General features: G+C 60.7%; 8 non-coding genes across 8 annotated transcripts; all 8 read left to right on the forward strand.

Annotated features, from left to right (window-relative positions):
* Window positions 1-461: 461 nt before the first annotated feature.
* LOC138382193 (small nucleolar RNA SNORD116) lies at window positions 462-555 on the forward strand. The gene has a single exon (XR_011233347.1). It is a non-coding gene; the product is annotated as a small nucleolar RNA SNORD116 (small nucleolar RNA).
* A 2630-nt stretch (window positions 556-3185) lies between these two features.
* LOC138382176 (small nucleolar RNA SNORD116) lies at window positions 3186-3279 on the forward strand. The gene has a single exon (XR_011233331.1). It is a non-coding gene; the product is annotated as a small nucleolar RNA SNORD116 (small nucleolar RNA).
* Window positions 3280-5909: 2630 nt separating this feature from the next.
* Window positions 5910-6003, forward strand: LOC138382194 (small nucleolar RNA SNORD116). Its single transcript, XR_011233348.1, has one exon. It is a non-coding gene; the product is annotated as a small nucleolar RNA SNORD116 (small nucleolar RNA).
* A 2630-nt stretch (window positions 6004-8633) lies between these two features.
* LOC138382195 (small nucleolar RNA SNORD116) lies at window positions 8634-8727 on the forward strand. The gene has a single exon (XR_011233349.1). It is a non-coding gene; the product is annotated as a small nucleolar RNA SNORD116 (small nucleolar RNA).
* Window positions 8728-11357: 2630 nt separating this feature from the next.
* Window positions 11358-11451, forward strand: LOC138382196 (small nucleolar RNA SNORD116). Its single transcript, XR_011233350.1, has one exon. It is a non-coding gene; the product is annotated as a small nucleolar RNA SNORD116 (small nucleolar RNA).
* Window positions 11452-14081: 2630 nt separating this feature from the next.
* LOC138382198 (small nucleolar RNA SNORD116) lies at window positions 14082-14175 on the forward strand. The gene has a single exon (XR_011233351.1). It is a non-coding gene; the product is annotated as a small nucleolar RNA SNORD116 (small nucleolar RNA).
* Window positions 14176-16805: 2630 nt separating this feature from the next.
* LOC138382199 (small nucleolar RNA SNORD116) lies at window positions 16806-16899 on the forward strand. Its single transcript, XR_011233352.1, has one exon. It is a non-coding gene; the product is annotated as a small nucleolar RNA SNORD116 (small nucleolar RNA).
* Window positions 16900-19529: 2630 nt separating this feature from the next.
* LOC138382200 (small nucleolar RNA SNORD116) lies at window positions 19530-19623 on the forward strand. The gene has a single exon (XR_011233353.1). It is a non-coding gene; the product is annotated as a small nucleolar RNA SNORD116 (small nucleolar RNA).
* The last annotated feature ends 1778 nt before the right edge of the window (window positions 19624-21401 follow it).

The raw sequence follows: 21401 nt of genomic DNA on the forward strand, positions 1-21401 counted from the left end.
TGGAAGGAATGGCAAGGAAGTGGCGGCCCGTGTCCCTGGGTCCCCCTCTCAACGGTGCATATGCTTTGTGTACACTTCTCAGGGGGAGTTGCCTTGAGAGGCATGCTGTCTGCTTGGAAGGAAGACGTTCGTTTCTTCTGAGGCCCGGAGGTGCTACGGCATGGTGGAATTGGGAATGGCCTAGCTCGTGCGCCGTGCTGGTGGATCGCTCAGGAGGAGGGTAAGCACTCCCTTGCCCCGCGTGCTGATGCTGTCTGCGGGCCCTTGCAGCTCCTCCCAGGAGCTGTCTCTCAGCAGGCCAGTGATGGCTTGCCGAGTTCCACCCCCAGAGGGAACGGTGTGTTCCTCCGGCTCCGTGGCGTGGCCCTGGGTCCTCCAGGGCGCTCAAGGCCATGGAGGTCCCCGGCTGGCCCACCGCCGGGCCCTGGGGATGATACTTCCAGCGTCTGGGAACGTGGCTTGGATCGATGATGAGTCCCCCAAAACACATTCCTTGGAAAATCTGAACAAAATGAGTGAAACCCACTACCGTCTCTCTCATCGGATCTGAGGTCCAGCACGTTGCCTGAGCCAGAGCCTTTAGGAGAGTGAGGGAGGAATGCCACTGGTACACATTTCCCCATCCACCCAAGGCATCCACACTTGAAGGTCCTCCGTGTCACGGGCATTAGAAACACCCCCGATAGGTGCTGTACACGGGAAGGAGAGCGGTCCGTGCGGTGGGCACTGAAGAGGTGGCGTGGCGGCCAGCGCAGCAGGCCTGAGTATTGGTGGTGGTGCAGGTGGGCTAGGCCTGGCGAGCTGAGGGCCAGCATGTGTGTCGTGATTGCAGTCACACGGACCTGGTCCCCCGCGGCCTGCGTGCGCAAGTTTAGGCCGGGGTCCTCCATTCCCTGATGAGAGCACAAGGCCCAGGCTTCAGGCCCAAGTTGGTGCTGCCTTTCCGTTTGGTGGGGATAGGGCATTGCCAGTGACGAGGAGGCAGAAAGGATAGAAATGGGTGGCGCGGCACCTGTTGGCACCCACTTTGGACCTGCACCCGGCTGGAGGTCTCCTGGGCGTTGGGCAGTCTCCCCATCTCCTTCCTCCTGTCCCCTGGGTGGAATCCCTGTGTGCAAGGGTCTGGCGACCTTGGCTGGGGGCGACCCCAAGACAAAGTGGTGCGGTGTGCTCCCGAGAATGTCCATGTCACGTAGCGTGCTGTGTTTTAATGGCGAGGTGATGGCTCTTGCGTGCCTATTTCTGGGCAGGCATAGGCATTGCAAAGGAGGGCCCGAGGGGAGGGTCCCAGTGAATGCTTCCCTTGCCACCCCACACCCCAGGGGGTCCCTGCGTCACATAGGGTGTTGGCTGGCAAGTGCCGAGCCCCACCCTAGTGTGGAGAACTCCTGAATAGTTTCGTTGGCTCCCCCATTGATGGGGCCCTTCCTTGTCTCAGCTTGTCTGAGGTAACATTCTTTTGGTAGCTTGGCCGCCCTTGTGCCAGGAAGCTTGCGTGTTTGGTGTGATGGGAAGGGAACTTGCACATCGCTGGCCCTGGCAGCCCCTGTGGGCTTCAGTGTCTCTTTGGGGTCTTCATGGGCTGTGATGGGCCCCCCGAAGCACACGGACTGTGACCTCCGAGACACGCTGTGAGGGCCAACTCCTGACTTGGGATACCGTGATGTCTCCTGGTGGTCAGGGGTGTTTATATGGGTAATTGGTCGTGGAGCGTGGGGCGCGGAGCGTCTCTGCTCTGTTGGGCAGTTTGCCGTGATGCCGTGGCCGGGATGGGCTGAAAGTTGGTAAGGCGCTCGGATGAAAGAAGAACGTTGCATGAGGTTTGTGCTTTGGAGCTGATTGGGAAACCGTGTGTCTGGACCGAATGTGGTGCCTCCGTCGGGGTCCAGAGTTGCAGGCCTGAGGGCGGTGGTGTGGCGAAGGTTGTAAGGCTGTGGCCTGCTGGACAGCTGCCGAGAGCTCACTGCACTGGAGCCCCGGGTGGGCGGTTGACACAAGGAAGGCCGGTGGATGTCAGTGTTGTGGCCTTGTGGGCCAGGGTTAGGTGAGTCTGTCCGGCTTTAAAGCCATGAGTGGTCTTCAGTTGTGCCGGTGGGCCCGTGAGGACAGGTTGACTCCCCGAAGGGAGGATGCGCTGCTGGCCATGCAGCGCGTCTGGCCACCTAGGTTGGTCTGCCTCTGCTCTTGAGGCAGTGTCTCTGGGTGATCTCCCCGGCGTGAGGGTGGCGGTGTCCAGTGGCGGTGTCGGTTGCTTTTGTGCCAGGTGCGGTTCACCTGGGAGTGTGGCCCCATTGGCGTCAGATCCCCTGTGAGTGTGAGCACAGCGTGCCATCAGGAGAAGTAGCGGCTGTTAGGCAACCACCCCTGGCCCCTGTCAGCATCCCGCAGAGGCCATGGTTCTCATGCCCTCGATGCAAGGCCTTGGTCTAGAGCAGTAGGGTTTTCACGGGGTCAAGCCTGGAAGGGGTCGAGGGTGACTGGCCTCTCAGGAAATGAGGAACACAAGCGCAGCCTAGCGTGTGAGTCTGACCTAGGCACACGTTCCGAGGACCGCACCAGCCGTTCCCAGAAACAGCGTCTGCTTGAAATCGGGGCTCCGACTAGGACACAAGTCAGGTCCTAGCGGTGGCCACCAAAGAGATCTTGGAAACACGTGTTTATGGGGCGGGTCTGGGTAGAAAACCCCCCGCAGCAGTTCAGTGAAGGGCAGGAAGGTCACCCCGCTGGAAGGAATGGCATGGAAGTGGCGGCCCGTGTCCCTGGGTCCCCCTCTCAACGGTGCATATGCTTTGTGTACACTTCTCAGGGGGAGTTGCCTTGAGAGGCATGCTGTCTGCTTGGAAGGAAGACGTTCGTTTCTTCTGAGGCCCGGAGGTGCTACGGCATGGTGGAATTGGGAATGGCCTAGCTCGTGCGCCGTGCTGGTGGATCGCTCAGGAGGAGGGTAAGCACTCCCTTGCCCCGCGTGCTGATGCTGTCTGCGGGCCCTTGCAGCTCCTCCCAGGAGCTGTCTCTCAGCAGGCCAGTGATGGCTTGCCGAGTTCCACCCCCAGAGGGAACGGTGTGTTCCTCCGGCTCCGTGGCGTGGCCCTGGGTCCTCCAGGGCGCTCAAGGCCATGGAGGTCCCCGGCTGGCCCACCGCCGGGCCCTGGGGATGATACTTCCAGCGTCTGGGAACGTGGCTTGGATCGATGATGAGTCCCCCAAAAAACATTCCTTGGAAAATCTGAACAAAATGAGTGAAACCCACTACCGTCTCTCTCATCGGATCTGAGGTCCAGCACGTTGCCTGAGCCAGAGCCTTTAGGAGAGTGAGGGAGGAATGCCACTGGTACACATTTCCCCATCCACCCAAGGCATCCACACTTGAAGGTCCTCCGTGTCACGGGCATTAGAAACACCCCCGATAGGTGCTGTACACGGGAAGGAGAGCGGTCCGTGCGGTGGGCACTGAAGAGGTGGCGTGGCGGCCAGCGCAGCAGGCCTGAGTATTGGTGGTGGTGCAGGTGGGCTAGGCCTGGCGAGCTGAGGGCCAGCATGTGTGTCGTGATTGCAGTCACACGGACCTGGTCCCCCGCGGCCTGCGTGCGCAAGTTTAGGCCGGGGTCCTCCATTCCCTGATGAGAGCACAAGGCCCAGGCTTCAGGCCCAAGTTGGTGCTGCCTTTCCGTTTGGTGGGGATAGGGCATTGCCAGTGACGAGGAGGCAGAAAGGATAGAAATGGGTGGCGCGGCACCTGTTGGCACCCACTTTGGACCTGCACCCGGCTGGAGGTCTCCTGGGCGTTGGGCAGTCTCCCCATCTCCTTCCTCCTGTCCCCTGGGTGGAATCCCTGTGTGCAAGGGTCTGGCGACCTTGGCTGGGGGCGACCCCAAGACAAAGTGGTGCGGTGTGCTCCCGAGAATGTCCATGTCACGTAGCGTGCTGTGTTTTAATGGCGAGGTGATGGCTCTTGCGTGCCTATTTCTGGGCAGGCATAGGCATTGCAAAGGAGGGCCCGAGGGGAGGGTCCCAGTGAATGCTTCCCTTGCCACCCCACACCCCAGGGGGTCCCTGCGTCACATAGGGTGTTGGCTGGCAAGTGCCGAGCCCCACCCTAGTGTGGAGAACTCCTGAATAGTTTCGTTGGCTCCCCCATTGATGGGGCCCTTCCTTGTCTCAGCTTGTCTGAGGTAACATTCTTTTGGTAGCTTGGCCGCCCTTGTGCCAGGAAGCTTGCGTGTTTGGTGTGATGGGAAGGGAACTTGCACATCGCTGGCCCTGGCAGCCCCTGTGGGCTTCAGTGTCTCTTTGGGGTCTTCATGGGCTGTGATGGGCCCCCCGAAGCACACGGACTGTGACCTCCGAGACACGCTGTGAGGGCCAACTCCTGACTTGGGATACCGTGATGTCTCCTGGTGGTCAGGGGTGTTTATATGGGTAATTGGTCGTGGAGCGTGGGGCGCGGAGCGTCTCTGCTCTGTTGGGCAGTTTGCCGTGATGCCGTGGCCGGGATGGGCTGAAAGGTGGTAAGGCGCTCGGATGAAAGAAGAACGTTGCATGAGGTTTGTGCTTTGGAGCTGATTGGGAAACCGTGTGTCTGGACCGAATGTGGTGCCTCCGTCGGGGTCCAGAGTTGCAGGCCTGAGGGCGGTGGTGTGGCGAAGGTTGTAAGGCTGTGGCCTGCTGGACAGCTGCCGAGAGCTCACTGCACTGGAGCCCCGGGTGGGCGGTTGACACAAGGAAGGCCGGTGGATGTCAGTGTTGTGGCCTTGTGGGCCAGGGTTAGGTGAGTCTGTCCGGCTTTAAAGCCATGAGTGGTCTTCAGTTGTGCCGGTGGGCCCGTGAGGACAGGTTGACTCCCCGAAGGGAGGATGCGCTGCTGGCCATGCAGCGCGTCTGGCCACCTAGGTTGGTCTGCCTCTGCTCTTGAGGCAGTGTCTCTGGGTGATCTCCCCGGCGTGAGGGTGGCGGTGTCCAGTGGCGGTGTCGGTTGCTTTTGTGCCAGGTGCGGTTCACCTGGGAGTGTGGCCCCATTGGCGTCAGATCCCCTGTGAGTGTGAGCACAGCGTGCCATCAGGAGAAGTAGCGGCTGTTAGGCAACCACCCCTGGCCCCTGTCAGCATCCCGCAGAGGCCATGGTTCTCATGCCCTCGATGCAAGGCCTTGGTCTAGAGCAGTAGGGTTTTCACGGGGTCAAGCCTGGAAGTGGTCGAGGGTGACTGGCCTCTCAGGAAATGAGGAACACAAGCGCAGCCTAGCGTGTGAGTCTGACCTAGGCACACGTTCCGAGGACCGCACCAGCCGTTCCCAGAAACAGCGTCTGCTTGAAATCGGGGCTCCGACTAGGACACAAGTCAGGTCCTAGCGGTGGCCACCAAAGAGATCTTGGAAACACGTGTTTATGGGGCGGGTCTGGGTAGAAAACCCCCCGCAGCAGTTCAGTGAAGGGCAGGAAGGTCACCCCGCTGGAAGGAATGGCATGGAAGTGGCGGCCCGTGTCCCTGGGTCCCCCTCTCAACGGTGCATATGCTTTGTGTACACTTCTCAGGGGGAGTTGCCTTGAGAGGCATGCTGTCTGCTTGGAAGGAAGACGTTCGTTTCTTCTGAGGCCCGGATGTGCTACGGCATGGTGGAATTGGGAATGGCCTAGCTCGTGCGCCGTGCTGGTGGATCGCTCAGGAGGAGGGTAAGCACTCCCTTGCCCCGCGTGCTGATGCTGTCTGCGGGCCCTTGCAGCTCCTCCCAGGAGCTGTCTCTCAGCAGGCCAGTGATGGCTTGCCGAGTTCCACCCCCAGAGGGAACGGTGTGTTCCTCCGGCTCCGTGGCGTGGCCCTGGGTCCTCCAGGGCGCTCAAGGCCATGGAGGTCCCCGGCTGGCCCACCGCCGGGCCCTGGGGATGATACTTCCAGCGTCTGGGAACGTGGCTTGGATCGATGATGAGTCCCCCAAAACACATTCCTTGGAAAATCTGAACAAAATGAGTGAAACCCACTACCGTCTCTCTCATCGGATCTGAGGTCCAGCACGTTGCCTGAGCCAGAGCCTTTAGGAGAGTGAGGGAGGAATGCCACTGGTACACATTTCCCCATCCACCCAAGGCATCCACACTTGAAGGTCCTCCGTGTCACGGGCATTAGAAACACCCCCGATAGGTGCTGTACACGGGAAGGAGAGCGGTCCGTGCGGTGGGCACTGAAGAGGTGGCGTGGCGGCCAGCGCAGCAGGCCTGAGTATTGGTGGTGGTGCAGGTGGGCTAGGCCTGGCGAGCTGAGGGCCAGCATGTGTGTCGTGATTGCAGTCACACGGACCTGGTCCCCCGCGGCCTGCGTGCGCAAGTTTAGGCCGGGGTCCTCCATTCCCTGATGAGAGCACAAGGCCCAGGCTTCAGGCCCAAGTTGGTGCTGCCTTTCCGTTTGGTGGGGATAGGGCATTGCCAGTGACGAGGAGGCAGAAAGGATAGAAATGGGTGGCGCGGCACCTGTTGGCACCCACTTTGGACCTGCACCCGGCTGGAGGTCTCCTGGGCATTGGGCAGTCTCCCCATCTCCTTCCTCCTGTCCCCTGGGTGGAATCCCTGTGTGCAAGGGTCTGGCGACCTTGGCTGGGGGCGACCCCAAGACAAAGTGGTGCGGTGTGCTCCCGAGAATGTCCATGTCACGTAGCGTGCTGTGTTTTAATGGCGAGGTGATGGCTCTTGCGTGCCTATTTCTGGGCAGGCATAGGCATTGCAAAGGAGGGCCCGAGGGGAGGGTCCCAGTGAATGCTTCCCTTTCCACACCACACCCCAGGGGGTCCCTGCGTCACATAGGGTGTTGGCTGGCAAGTGCCGAGCCCCACCCTAGTGTGGAGAACTCCTGAATAGTTTCGTTGGCTCCCCCATTGATGGGGCCCTTCCTTGTCTCAGCTTGTCTGAGGTAACATTCTTTTGGTAGCTTGGCCGCCCTTGTGCCAGGAAGCTTGCGTGTTTGGTGTGATGGGAAGGGAACTTGCACATCGCTGGCCCTGGCAGCCCCTGTGGGCTTCAGTGTCTCTTTGGGGTCTTCATGGGCTGTGATGGGCCCCCCGAAGCACACGGACTGTGACCTCCGAGACACGCTGTGAGGGCCAACTCCTGACTTGGGATACCGTGATGTCTCCTGGTGGTCAGGGGTGTTTATATGGGTAATTGGTCGTGGAGCGTGGGGCGCGGAGCGTCTCTGCTCTGTTGGGCAGTTTGCCGTGATGCCGTGGCCGGGATGGGCTGAAAGGTGGTAAGGCGCTCGGATGAAAGAAGAACGTTGCATGAGGTTTGTGCTTTGGAGCTGATTGGGAAACCGTGTGTCTGGACCGAATGTGGTGCCTCCGTCGGGGTCCAGAGTTGCAGGCCTGAGGGCGGTGGTGTGGCGAAGGTTGTAAGGCTGTGGCCTGCTGGACAGCTGCCGAGAGCTCACTGCACTGGAGCCCCGGGTGGGCGGTTGACACAAGGAAGGCCGGTGGATGTCAGTGTTGTGGCCTTGTGGGCCAGGGTTAGGTGAGTCTGTCCGGCTTTAAAGCCATGAGTGGTCTTCAGTTGTGCCGGTGGGCCCGTGAGGACAGGTTGACTCCCCGAAGGGAGGATGCGCTGCTGGCCATGCAGCGCGTCTGGCCACCTAGGTTGGTCTGCCTCTGCTCTTGAGGCAGTGTCTCTGGGTGATCTCCCCGGCGTGAGGGTGGCGGTGTCCAGTGGCGGTGTCGGTTGCTTTTGTGCCAGGTGCGGTTCACCTGGGAGTGTGGCCCCATTGGCGTCAGATCCCCTGTGAGTGTGAGCACAGCGTGCCATCAGGAGAAGTAGCGGCTGTTAGGCAACCACCCCTGGCCCCTGTCAGCATCCCGCAGAGGCCATGGTTCTCATGCCCTCGATGCAAGGCCTTGGTCTAGAGCAGTAGGGTTTTCACGGGGTCAAGCCTGGAAGGGGTCGAGGGTGACTGGCCTCTCAGGAAATGAGGAACACAAGCGCAGCCTAGCGTGTGAGTCTGACCTAGGCACACGTTCCGAGGACCGCACCAGCCGTTCCCAGAAACAGCGTCTGCTTGAAATCGGGGCTCCGACTAGGACACGAGTCAGGTCCTAGCGGTGGCCACCAAAGAGATCTTGGAAACACGTGTTTATGGGGCGGGTCTGGGTAGAAAACCCCCCGCAGCAGTTCAGTGAAGGGCAGGAAGGTCACCCCGCTGGAAGGAATGGCATGGAAGTGGCGGCCCGTGTCCCTGGGTCCCCCTCTCAACGGTGCATATGCTTTGTGTACACTTCTCAGGGGGAGTTGCCTTGAGAGGCATGCTGTCTGCTTGGAAGGAAGACGTTCGTTTCTTCTGAGGCCCGGAGGTGCTACGGCATGGTGGAATTGGGAATGGCCTAGCTCGTGCGCCGTGCTGGTGGATCGCTCAGGAGGAGGGTAAGCACTCCCTTGCCCCGCGTGCTGATGCTGTCTGCGGGCCCTTGCAGCTCCTCCCAGGAGCTGTCTCTCAGCAGGCCAGTGATGGCTTGCCGAGTTCCACCCCCAGAGGGAACGGTGTGTTCCTCCGGCTCCGTGGCGTGGCCCTGGGTCCTCCAGGGCGCTCAAGGCCATGGAGGTCCCCGGCTGGCCCACCGCCGGGCCCTGGGGATGATACTTCCAGCGTCTGGGAACGTGGCTTGGATCGATGATGAGTCCCCCAAAACACATTCCTTGGAAAATCTGAACAAAATGAGTGAAACCCACTACCGTCTCTCTCATCGGATCTGAGGTCCAGCACGTTGCCTGAGCCAGAGCCTTTAGGAGAGTGAGGGAGGAATGCCACTGGTACACATTTCCCCATCCACCCAAGGCATCCACACTTGAAGGTCCTCCGTGTCACGGGCATTAGAAACACCCCCGATAGGTGCTGTACACGGGAAGGAGAGCGGTCCGTGCGGTGGGCACTGAAGAGGTGGCGTGGCGGCCAGCGCAGCAGGCCTGAGTATTGGTGGTGGTGCAGGTGGGCTAGGCCTGGCGAGCTGAGGGCCAGCATGTGTGTCGTGATTGCAGTCACACGGACCTGGTCCCCCGCGGCCTGCGTGCGCAAGTTTAGGCCGGGGTCCTCCATTCCCTGATGAGAGCACAAGGCCCAGGCTTCAGGCCCAAGTTGGTGCTGCCTTTCCGTTTGGTGGGGATAGGGCATTGCCAGTGACGAGGAGGCAGAAAGGATAGAAATGGGTGGCGCGGCACCTGTTGGCACCCACTTTGGACCTGCACCCGGCTGGAGGTCTCCTGGGCGTTGGGCAGTCTCCCCATCTCCTTCCTCCTGTCCCCTGGGTGGAATCCCTGTGTGCAAGGGTCTGGCGACCTTGGCTGGGGGCGACCCCAAGACAAAGTGGTGCGGTGTGCTCCCGAGAATGTCCATGTCACGTAGCGTGCTGTGTTTTAATGGCGAGGTGATGGCTCTTGCGTGCCTATTTCTGGGCAGGCATAGGCATTGCAAAGGAGGGCCCGAGGGGAGGGTCCCAGTGAATGCTTCCCTTGCCACCCCACACCCCAGGGGGTCCCTGCGTCACATAGGGTGTTGGCTGGCAAGTGCCGAGCCCCACCCTAGTGTGGAGAACTCCTGAATAGTTTCGTTGGCTCCCCCATTGATGGGGCCCTTCCTTGTCTCAGCTTGTCTGAGGTAACATTCTTTTGGTAGCTTGGCCGCCCTTGTGCCAGGAAGCTTGCGTGTTTGGTGTGATGGGAAGGGAACTTGCACATCGCTGGCCCTGGCAGCCCCTGTGGGCTTCAGTGTCTCTTTGGGGTCTTCATGGGCTGTGATGGGCCCCCCGAAGCACACGGACTGTGACCTCCGAGACACGCTGTGAGGGCCAACTCCTGACTTGGGATACCGTGATGTCTCCTGGTGGTCAGGGGTGTTTATATGGGTAATTGGTCGTGGAGCGTGGGGCGCGGAGCGTCTCTGCTCTGTTGGGCAGTTTGCCGTGATGCCGTGGCCGGGATGGGCTGAAAGGTGGTAAGGCGCTCGGATGAAAGAAGAACGTTGCATGAGGTTTGTGCTTTGGAGCTGATTGGGAAACCGTGTGTCTGGACCGAATGTGGTGCCTCCGTCGGGGTCCAGAGTTGCAGGCCTGAGGGCGGTGGTGTGGCGAAGGTTGTAAGGCTGTGGCCTGCTGGACAGCTGCCGAGAGCTCACTGCACTGGAGCCCCGGGTGGGCGGTTGACACAAGGAAGGCCGGTGGATGTCAGTGTTGTGGCCTTGTGGGCCAGGGTTAGGTGAGTCTGTCCGGCTTTAAAGCCATGAGTGGTCTTCAGTTGTGCCGGTGGGCCCGTGAGGACAGGTTGACTCCCCGAAGGGAGGATGCGCTGCTGGCCATGCAGCGCGTCTGGCCACCTAGGTTGGTCTGCCTCTGCTCTTGAGGCAGTGTCTCTGGGTGATCTCCCCGGCGTGAGGGTGGCGGTGTCCAGTGGCGGTGTCGGTTGCTTTTGTGCCAGGTGCGGTTCACCTGGGAGTGTGGCCCCATTGGCGTCAGATCCCCTGTGAGTGTGAGCACAGCGTGCCATCAGGAGAAGTAGCGGCTGTTAGGCAACCACCCCTGGCCCCTGTCAGCATCCCGCAGAGGCCATGGTTCTCATGCCCTCGATGCAAGGCCTTGGTCTAGAGCAGTAGGGTTTTCACGGGGTCAAGCCTGGAAGGGGTCGAGGGTGACTGGCCTCTCAGGAAATGAGGAACACAAGCGCAGCCTAGCGTGTGAGTCTGACCTAGGCACACGTTCCGAGGACCGCACCAGCCGTTCCCAGAAACAGCGTCTGCTTGAAATCGGGGCTCCGACTAGGACACAAGTCAGGTCCTAGCGGTGGCCACCAAAGAGATCTTGGAAACACGTGTTTATGGGGCGGGTCTGGGTAGAAAACCCCCCGCAGCAGTTCAGTGAAGGGCAGGAAGGTCACCCCGCTGGAAGGAATGGCATGGAAGTGGCGGCCCGTGTCCCTGGGTCCCCCTCTCAACGGTGCATATGCTTTGTGTACACTTCTCAGGGGGAGTTGCCTTGAGAGGCATGCTGTCTGCTTGGAAGGAAGACGTTCGTTTCTTCTGAGGCCCGGAGGTGCTACGGCATGGTGGAATTGGGAATGGCCTAGCTCGTGCGCCGTGCTGGTGGATCGCTCAGGAGGAGGGTAAGCACTCCCTTGCCCCGCGTGCTGATGCTGTCTGCGGGCCCTTGCAGCTCCTCCCAGGAGCTGTCTCTCAGCAGGCCAGTGATGGCTTGCCGAGTTCCACCCCCAGAGGGAACGGTGTGTTCCTCCGGCTCCGTGGCGTGGCCCTGGGTCCTCCAGGGCGCTCAAGGCCATGGAGGTCCCCGGCTGGCCCACCGCCGGGCCCTGGGGATGATACTTCCAGCGTCTGGGAACGTGGCTTGGATCGATGATGAGTCCCCCAAAACACATTCCTTGGAAAATCTGAACAAAATGAGTGAAACCCACTACCGTCTCTCTCATCGGATCTGAGGTCCAGCACGTTGCCTGAGCCAGAGCCTTTAGGAGAGTGAGGGAGGAATGCCACTGGTACACATTTCCCCATCCACCCAAGGCATCCACACTTGAAGGTCCTCCGTGTCACGGGCATTAGAAACACCCCCGATAGGTGCTGTACACGGGAAGGAGAGCGGTCCGTGCGGTGGGCACTGAAGAGGTGGCGTGGCGGCCAGCGCAGCAGGCCTGAGTATTGGTGGTGGTGCAGGTGGGCTAGGCCTGGCGAGCTGAGGGCCAGCATGTGTGTCGTGATTGCAGTCACACGGACCTGGTCCCCCGCGGCCTGCGTGCGCAAGTTTAGGCCGGGGTCCTCCATTCCCTGATGAGAGCACAAGGCCCAGGCTTCAGGCCCAAGTTGGTGCTGCCTTTCCGTTTGGTGGGGATAGGGCATTGCCAGTGACGAGGAGGCAGAAAGGATAGAAATGGGTGGCGCGGCACCTGTTGGCACCCACTTTGGACCTGCACCCGGCTGGAGGTCTCCTGGGCGTTGGGCAGTCTCCCCATCTCCTTCCTCCTGTCCCCTGGGTGGAATCCCTGTGTGCAAGGGTCTGGCGACCTTGGCTGGGGGCGACCCCAAGACAAAGTGGTGCGGTGTGCTCCCGAGAATGTCCATGTCACGTAGCGTGCTGTGTTTTAATGGCGAGGTGATGGCTCTTGCGTGCCTATTTCTGGGCAGGCATAGGCATTGCAAAGGAGGGCCCGAGGGGAGGGTCCCAGTGAATGCTTCCCTTGCCACCCCACACCCCAGGGGGTCCCTGCGTCACATAGGGTGTTGGCTGGCAAGTGCCGAGCCCCACCCTAGTGTGGAGAACTCCTGAATAGTTTCGTTGGCTCCCCCATTGATGGGGCCCTTCCTTGTCTCAGCTTGTCTGAGGTAACATTCTTTTGGTAGCTTGGCCGCCCTTGTGCCAGGAAGCTTGCGTGTTTGGTGTGATGGGAAGGGAACTTGCACATCGCTGGCCCTGGCAGCCCCTGTGGGCTTCAGTGTCTCTTTGGGGTCTTCATGGGCTGTGATGGGCCCCCCGAAGCACACGGACTGTGACCTCCGAGACACGCTGTGAGGGCCAACTCCTGACTTGGGATACCGTGATGTCTCCTGGTGGTCAGGGGTGTTTATATGGGTAATTGGTCGTGGAGCGTGGGGCGCGGAGCGTCTCTGCTCTGTTGGGCAGTTTGCCGTGATGCCGTGGCCGGGATGGGCTGAAAGGTGGTAAGGCGCTCGGATGAAAGAAGAACGTTGCATGAGGTTTGTGCTTTGGAGCTGATTGGGAAACCGTGTGTCTGGACCGAATGTGGTGCCTCCGTCGGGGTCCAGAGTTGCAGGCCTGAGGGCGGTGGTGTGGCGAAGGTTGTAAGGCTGTGGCCTGCTGGACAGCTGCCGAGAGCTCACTGCACTGGAGCCCCGGGTGGGCGGTTGACACAAGGAAGGCCGGTGGATGTCAGTGTTGTGGCCTTGTGGGCCAGGGTTAGGTGAGTCTGTCCGGCTTTAAAGCCATGAGTGGTCTTCAGTTGTGCCGGTGGGCCCGTGAGGACAGGTTGACTCCCCGAAGGGAGGATGCGCTGCTGGCCATGCAGCGCGTCTGGCCACCTAGGTTGGTCTGCCTCTGCTCTTGAGGCAGTGTCTCTGGGTGATCTCCCCGGCGTGAGGGTGGCGGTGTCCAGTGGCGGTGTCGGTTGCTTTTGTGCCAGGTGCGGTTCACCTGGGAGTGTGGCCCCATTGGCGTCAGATCCCCTGTGAGTGTGAGCACAGCGTGCCATCAGGAGAAGTAGCGGCTGTTAGGCAACCACCCCTGGCCCCTGTCAGCATCCCGCAGAGGCCATGGTTCTCATGCCCTCGATGCAAGGCCTTGGTCTAGAGCAGTAGGGTTTTCACGGGGTCAAGCCTGGAAGGGGTCGAGGGTGACTGGCCTCTCAGGAAATGAGGAACACAAGCGCAGCCTAGCGTGTGAGTCTGACCTAGGCACACGTTCCGAGGACCGCACCAGCCGTTCCCAGAAACAGCGTCTGCTTGAAATCGGGGCTCCGACTAGGACACAAGTCAGGTCCTAGCGGTGGCCACCAAAGAGATCTTGGAAACACGTGTTTATGGGGCGGGTCTGGGTAGAAAACCCCCCGCAGCAGTTCAGTGAAGGGCAGGAAGGTCACCCCGCTGGAAGGAATGGCATGGAAGTGGCGGCCCGTGTCCCTGGGTCCCCCTCTCAACGGTGCATATGCTTTGTGTACACTTCTCAGGGGGAGTTGCCTTGAGAGGCATGCTGTCTGCTTGGAAGGAAGACGTTCGTTTCTTCTGAGGCCCGGAGGTGCTACGGCATGGTGGAATTGGGAATGGCCTAGCTCGTGCGCCGTGCTGGTGGATCGCTCAGGAGGAGGGTAAGCACTCCCTTGCCCCGCGTGCTGATGCTGTCTGCGGGCCCTTGCAGCTCCTCCCAGGAGCTGTCTCTCAGCAGGCCAGTGATGGCTTGCCGAGTTCCACCCCCAGAGGGAACGGTGTGTTCCTCCGGCTCCGTGGCGTGGCCCTGGGTCCTCCAGGGCGCTCAAGGCCATGGAGGTCCCCGGCTGGCCCACCGCCGGGCCCTGGGGATGATACTTCCAGCGTCTGGGAACGTGGCTTGGATCGATGATGAGTCCCCCAAAACACATTCCTTGGAAAATCTGAACAAAATGAGTGAAACCCACTACCGTCTCTCTCATCGGATCTGAGGTCCAGCACGTTGCCTGAGCCAGAGCCTTTAGGAGAGTGAGGGAGGAATGCCACTGGTACACATTTCCCCATCCACCCAAGGCATCCACACTTGAAGGTCCTCCGTGTCACGGGCATTAGAAACACCCCCGATAGGTGCTGTACACGGGAAGGAGAGCGGTCCGTGCGGTGGGCACTGAAGAGGTGGCGTGGCGGCCAGCGCAGCAGGCCTGAGTATTGGTGGTGGTGCAGGTGGGCTAGGCCTGGCGAGCTGAGGGCCAGCATGTGTGTCGTGATTGCAGTCACACGGACCTGGTCCCCCGCGGCCTGCGTGCGCAAGTTTAGGCCGGGGTCCTCCATTCCCTGATGAGAGCACAAGGCCCAGGCTTCAGGCCCAAGTTGGTGCTGCCTTTCCGTTTGGTGGGGATAGGGCATTGCCAGTGACGAGGAGGCAGAAAGGATAGAAATGGGTGGCGCGGCACCTGTTGGCACCCACTTTGGACCTGCACCCGGCTGGAGGTCTCCTGGGCGTTGGGCAGTCTCCCCATCTCCTTCCTCCTGTCCCCTGGGTGGAATCCCTGTGTGCAAGGGTCTGGCGACCTTGGCTGGGGGCGACCCCAAGACAAAGTGGTGCGGTGTGCTCCCGAGAATGTCCATGTCACGTAGCGTGCTGTGTTTTAATGGCGAGGTGATGGCTTTTGCGTGCCTATTTCTGGGCAGGCATAGGCATTGCAAAGGAGGGCCCGAGGGGAGGGTCCCAGTGAATGCTTCCCTTGCCACCCCACACCCCAGGGGGTCCCTGCGTCACATAGGGTGTTGGCTGGCAAGTGCCGAGCCCCACCCTAGTGTGGAGAACTCCTGAATAGTTTCGTTGGCTCCCCCATTGATGGGGCCCTTCCTTGTCTCAGCTTGTCTGAGGTAACATTCTTTTGGTAGCTTGGCCGCCCTTGTGCCAGGAAGCTTGCGTGTTTGGTGTGATGGGAAGGGAACTTGCACATCGCTGGCCCTGGCAGCCCCTGTGGGCTTCAGTGTCTCTTTGGGGTCTTCATGGGCTGTGATGGGCCCCCCGAAGCACACGGACTGTGACCTCCGAGACACGCTGTGAGGGCCAACTCCTGACTTGGGATACCGTGATGTCTCCTGGTGGTCAGGGGTGTTTATATGGGTAATTGGTCGTGGAGCGTGGGGCGCGGAGCGTCTCTGCTCTGTTGGGCAGTTTGCCGTGATGCCGTGGCCGGGATGGGCTGAAAGGTGGTAAGGCGCTCGGATGAAAGAAGAACGTTGCATGAGGTTTGTGCTTTGGAGCTGATTGGGAAACCGTGTGTCTGGACCGAATGTGGTGCCTCCGTCGGGGTCCAGAGTTGCAGGCCTGAGGGCGGTGGTGTGGCGAAGGTTGTAAGGCTGTGGCCTGCTGGACAGCTGCCGAGAGCTCACTGCACTGGAGCCCCGGGTGGGCGGTTGACACAAGGAAGGCCGGTGGATGTCAGTGTTGTGGCCTTGTGGGCCAGGGTTAGGTGAGTCTGTCCGGCTTTAAAGCCATGAGTGGTCTTCAGTTGTGCCGGTGGGCCCGTGAGGACAGGTTGACTCCCCGAAGGGAGGATGCGCTGCTGGCCATGCAGCGCGTCTGGCCACCTAGGTTGGTCTGCCTCTGCTCTTGAGGCAGTGTCTCTGGGTGATCTCCCCGGCGTGAGGGTGGCGGTGTCCAGTGGCGGTGTCGGTTGCTTTTGTGCCAGGTGCGGTTCACCTGGGAGTGTGGCCCCATTGGCGTCAGATCCCCTGTGAGTGTGAGCACAGCGTGCCATCAGGAGAAGTAGCGGCTGTTAGGCAACCACCCCTGGCCCCTGTCAGCATCCCGCAGAGGCCATGGTTCTCATGCCCTCGATGCAAGGCCTTGGTCTAGAGCAGTAGGGTTTTCACGGGGTCAAGCCTGGAAGGGGTCGAGGGTGACTGGCCTCTCAGGAAATGAGGAACACAAGCGCAGCCTAGCGTGTGAGTCTGACCTAGGCACACGTTCCGAGGACCGCACCAGCCGTTCCCAGAAACAGCGTCTGCTTGAAATCGGGGCTCCGACTAGGACACAAGTCAGGTCCTAGCGGTGGCCACCAAAGAGATCTTGGAAACACGTGTTTATGGGGCGGGTCTGGGTAGAAAACCCCCCGCAGCAGTTCAGTGAAGGGCAGGAAGGTTACCCCGCTGGAAGGAATGGCATGGAAGTGGCGGCCCGTGTCCCTGGGTCCCCCTCTCAACGGTGCATATGCTTTGTGTACACTTCTCAGGGGGAGTTGCCTTGAGAGGCATGCTGTCTGCTTGGAAGGAAGACGTTCGTTTCTTCTGAGGCCCGGAGGTGCTACGGCATGGTGGAATTGGGAATGGCCTAGCTCGTGCGCCGTGCTGGTGGATCGCTCAGGAGGAGGGTAAGCACTCCCTTGTCCCGCGTGCTGATGCTGTCTGCGGGCCCTTGCAGCTCCTCCCAGGAGCTGTCTCTCAGCAGGCCAGTGATGGCTTGCCGAGTTCCACCCCCAGAGGGAACGGTGTGTTCCTCCGGCTCCGTGGCGTGGCCCTGGGTCCTCCAGGGCGCTCAAGGCCATGGAGGTCCCCGGCTGGCCCACCGCCGGGCCCTGGGGATGATACTTCCAGCGTCTGGGAACGTGGCTTGGATCGATGATGAGTCCCCCAAAACACATTCCTTGGAAAATCTGAACAAAATGAGTGAAACCCACTACCGTCTCTCTCATCGGATCTGAGGTCCAGCACGTTGCCTGAGCCAGAGCCTTTAGGAGAGTGAGGGAGGAATGCCACTGGTACACATTTCCCCATCCACCCAAGGCATCCACACTTGAAGGTCCTCCGTGTCACGGGCATTAGAAACACCCCCGATAGGTGCTGTACACGGGAAGGAGAGCGGTCCGTGCGGTGGGCACTGAAGAGGTGGCGTGGCGGCCAGTGCAGCAGGCCTGAGTATTGGTGGTGGTGCAGGTGGGCTAGGCCTGGCGAGCTGAGGGCCAGCATGTGTGTCGTGATTGCAGTCACACGGACCTGGTCCCCCGCGGCCTGCGTGCGCAAGTTTAGGCCGGGGTCCTCCATTCCCTGATGAGAGCACAAGGCCCAGGCTTCAGGCCCAAGTTGGTGCTGCCTTTCCGTTTGGTGGGGATAGGGCATTGCCAGTGACGAGGAGGCAGAAAGGATAGAAATGGGTGGCGCGGCACCTGTTGGCACCCACTTTGGACCTGCACCCGGCTGGAGGTCTCCTGGGCGTTGGGCAGTCTCCCCATCTCCTTCCTCCTGTCCCCTGGGTGGAATCCCTGTGTGCAAGGGTCTGGCGACCTTGGCTGGGGGCGACCCCAAGACAAAGTGGTGCGGTGTGCTCCCGAGAATGTCCATGTCACGTAGCGTGCTGTGTTTTAATGGCGAGGTGATGGCTCTTGCGTGCCTATTTCTGGGCAGGCATAGGCATTGCAAAGGAGGGCCCGAGGGGAGGGTCCCAGTGAATGCTTCCCTTGCCACCCCACACCCCAGGGGGTCCCTGCGTCACATAGGGTGTTGGCTGGCAAGTGCCGAGCCCCACCCTAGTGTGGAGAACTCCTGAATAGTTTCGTTGGCTCCCCCATTGATGGGGCCCTTCCTTGTCTCAGCTTGTCTGAGGTAACATTCTTTTGGTAGCTTGGCCGCCCTTGTGCCAGGAAGCTTGCGTGTTTGGTGTGATGGGAAGGGAACTTGCACATCGCTGGCCCTGGCAGCCCCTGTGGGCTTCAGTGTCTCTTTGGGGTCTTCATGGGCTGTGATGGGCCCCCCGAAGCACACGGACTGTGACCTCCGAGACACGCTGTGAGGGCCAACTCCTGACTTGGGATACCGTGATGTCTCCTGGTGGTCAGGGGTGTTTATATGGGTAATTGGTCGTGGAGCGTGGGGCCCGGAGCGTCTCTGCTCTGTTGGGCAGTTTGCCGTGATGCCGTGGCCGGGATGGGCTGAAAGGTGGTAAGGCGCTCGGATGAAAGAAGAACGTTGCATGAGGTTTGTGCTTTGGAGCTGATTGGGAAACCGTGTGTCTGGACCGAATGTGGTGCCTCCGTCGGGGTCCAGAGTTGCAGGCCTGAGGGCGGTGGTGTGGCGAAGGTTGTAAGGCTGTGGCCTGCTGGACAGCTGCCGAGAGCTCACTGCACTGGAGCCCCGGGTGGGCGGTTGACACAAGGAAGGCCGGTGGATGTCAGTGTTGTGGCCTTGTGGGCCAGGGTTAGGTGAGTCTGTCCGGCTTTAAAGCCATGAGTGGTCTTCAGTTGTGCCGGTGGGCCCGTGAGGACAGGTTGACTCCCCGAAGGGAGGATGCGCTGCTGGCCATGTAGCGCGTCTGGCCACCTAGGTTGGTCTGCCTCTGCTCTTGAGGCAGTGTCTCTGGGTGATCTCCCCGGCGTGAGGGTGGCGGTGTCCAGTGGCGGTGTCGGTTGCTTTTGTGCCAGGTGCGGTTCACCTGGGAGTGTGGCCCCATTGGCGTCAGATCCCCTGTGAGTGTGAGCACAGCGTGCCATCAGGAGAAGTAGCGGCTGTTAGGCAACCACCCCTGGCCCCTGTCAGCATCCCGCAGAGGCCATGGTTCTCATGCCCTCGATGCAAGGCCTTGGTCTAGAGCAGTAGGGTTTTCACGGGGTCAAGCCTGGAAGGGGTCGAGGGTGACTGGCCTCTCAGGAAATGAGGAACACAAGCGCAGCCTAGCGTGTGAGTCTGACCTAGGCACACGTTCCGAGGACCGCACCAGCCGTTCCCAGAAACAGCGTCTGCTTGAAATCGGGGCTCCGACTAGGACACAAGTCAGGTCCTAGCGGTGGCCACCAAAGAGATCTTGGAAACACGTGTTTATGGGGCGGGTCTGGGTAGAAAACCCCCCGCAGCAGTTCAGTGAAGGGCAGGAAGGTCACCCCGCTGGAAGGAATGGCATGGAAGTGGCGGCCCGTGTCCCTGGGTCCCCCTCTCAACGGTGCATATGCTTTGTGTACACTTCTCAGGGGGAGTTGCCTTGAGAGGCATGCTGTCTGCTTGGAAGGAAGACGTTCGTTTCTTCTGAGGCCCGGAGGTGCTACGGCATGGTGGAATTGGGAATGGCCTAGCTCGTGCGCCGTGCTGGTGGATCGCTCAGGAGGAGGGTAAGCACTCCCTTGCCCCGCGTGCTGATGCTGTCTGCGGGCCCTTGCAGCTCCTCCCAGGAGCTGTCTCTCAGCAGGCCAGTGATGGCTTGCCGAGTTCCACCCCCAGAGGGAACGGTGTGTTCCTCCGGCTCCGTGGCGTGGCCCTGGGTCCTCCAGGGCGCTCAAGGCCATGGAGGTCCCCGGCTGGCCCACCGCCGGGCCCTGGGGATGATACTTCCAGCGTCTGGGAACGTGGCTTGGATCGATGATGAGTCCCCCAAAACACATTCCTTGGAAAATCTGAACAAAATGAGTGAAACCCACTACCGTCTCTCTCATCGGATCTGAGGTCCAGCACGTTGCCTGAGCCAGAGCCTTTAGGAGAGTGAGGGAGGAATGCCACTGGTACACATTTCCCCATCCACCCAAGGCATCCACACTTGAAGGTCCTCCGTGTCACGGGCATTAGAAACACCCCCGATAGGTGCTGTACACGGGAAGGAGAGCGGTCCGTGCGGTGGGCACTGAAGAGGTGGCGTGGCGGCCAGCGCAGCAGGCCTGAGTATTGGTGGTGGTGCAGGTGGGCTAGGCCTGGCGAGCTGAGGGCCAGCATGTGTGTCGTGATTGCAGTCACACGGACCTGGTCCCCCGCGGCCTGCGTGCGCAAGTTTAGGCCGGGGTCCTCCATTCCCTGATGAGAGCACAAGGCCCAGGCTTCAGGCCCAAGTTGGTGCTGCCTTTCCGTTTGGTGGGGATAGGGCATTGCCAGTGACGAGGAGGCAGAAAGGATAGAAATGGGTGGCGCGGCACCTGTTGGCACCCACTTTGGACCTGCACCCGGCTGGAGGTCTCCTGGGCGTTGGGCAGTCTCCCCATCTCCTTCCTCCTGTCCCCTGGGTGGAATCCCTGTGTGCAAGGGTCTGGCGACCTTGGCTGGGGGCGACCCCAAGACAAAGTGGTGCGGTGTGCTCCCGAGAATGTCCATGTCACGTAGCGTGCTGTGTTTTAATGGCGAGGTGATGGCTCTTGCGTGCCTATTTCTGGGCAGGCATAGGCATTGCAAAGGAGGGCCCGAGGGGAGGGTCCCAGTGAATGCTTCCCTTGCCACCCCACACCCCAGGGGGTCCCTGCGTCACATAGGGTGTTGGCTGGCAAGTGCCGAGCCCCACCCTAGTGTGGAGAACTCCTGAATAGTTTCGTTGGCTCCCCCATTGATGGGGCCCTTCCTTGTCTCAGCTTGTCTGAGGTAACATTCTTTTGGTAGCTTGGCCGCCCTTGTGCCAGGAAGCTTGCGTGTTTGGTGTGATGGGAAGGGAACTTGCACATCGCTGGCCCTGGCAGCCCCTGTGGGCTTCAGTGTCTCTTTGGGGTCTTCATGGGCTGTGATGGGCCCCCCGAAGCACACGGACTGTGACCTCCGAGACACGCTGTGAGGGCCAACTCCTGACTTGGGATACCGTGATGTCTCCTGGTGGTCAGGGGTGTTTATATGGGTAATTGGTCGTGGAGCGTGGGGCGCGGAGCGTCTCTGCTCTGTTGGGCAGTTTGCCGTGATGCCGTGGCCGGGATGGGCTGAAAGGTGGTAAGGCGCTCGGATGAAAGAAGAACGTTGCATGAGGTTTGTGCTTTGGAGCTGATTGGGAAACCGTGTGTCTGGACCGAATGTGGTGCCTCCGTCGGGGTCCAGAGTTGCAGGCCTGAGGGCGGTGGTGTGGCGAAGGTTGTAAGGCTGTGGCCTGCTGGACAGCTGCCGAGAGCTCACTGCACTGGAGCCCCGGGTGGGCGGTTGACACAAGGAAGGCCGGTGGATGTCAGTGTTGTGGCCTTGTGGGCCAGGGTTAGGTGAGTCTGTCCGGCTTTAAAGCCATGAGTGGTCTTCAGTTGTGCCGGTGGGCCCGTGAGGACAGGTTGACTCCCCGAAGGGAGGATGCGCTGCTGGCCATGCAGCGCGTCTGGCCACCTAGGTTGGTCTGCCTCTGCTCTTGAGGCAGTGTCTCTGGGTGATCTCCCCGGCGTGAGGGTGGCGGTGTCCAGTGGCGGTGTCGGTTGCTTTTGTGCCAGGTGCGGTTCACCTGGGAGTGTGGCCCCATTGGCGTCAGATCCCCTGTGAGTGTGAGCACAGCGTGCCATC

This window comes from Eulemur rufifrons, chromosome 3 (assembly GCF_041146395.1).
Source record: "Eulemur rufifrons isolate Redbay chromosome 3, OSU_ERuf_1, whole genome shotgun sequence".
NCBI classification, from domain to species: Eukaryota; Metazoa; Chordata; class Mammalia; order Primates; family Lemuridae; genus Eulemur; species Eulemur rufifrons.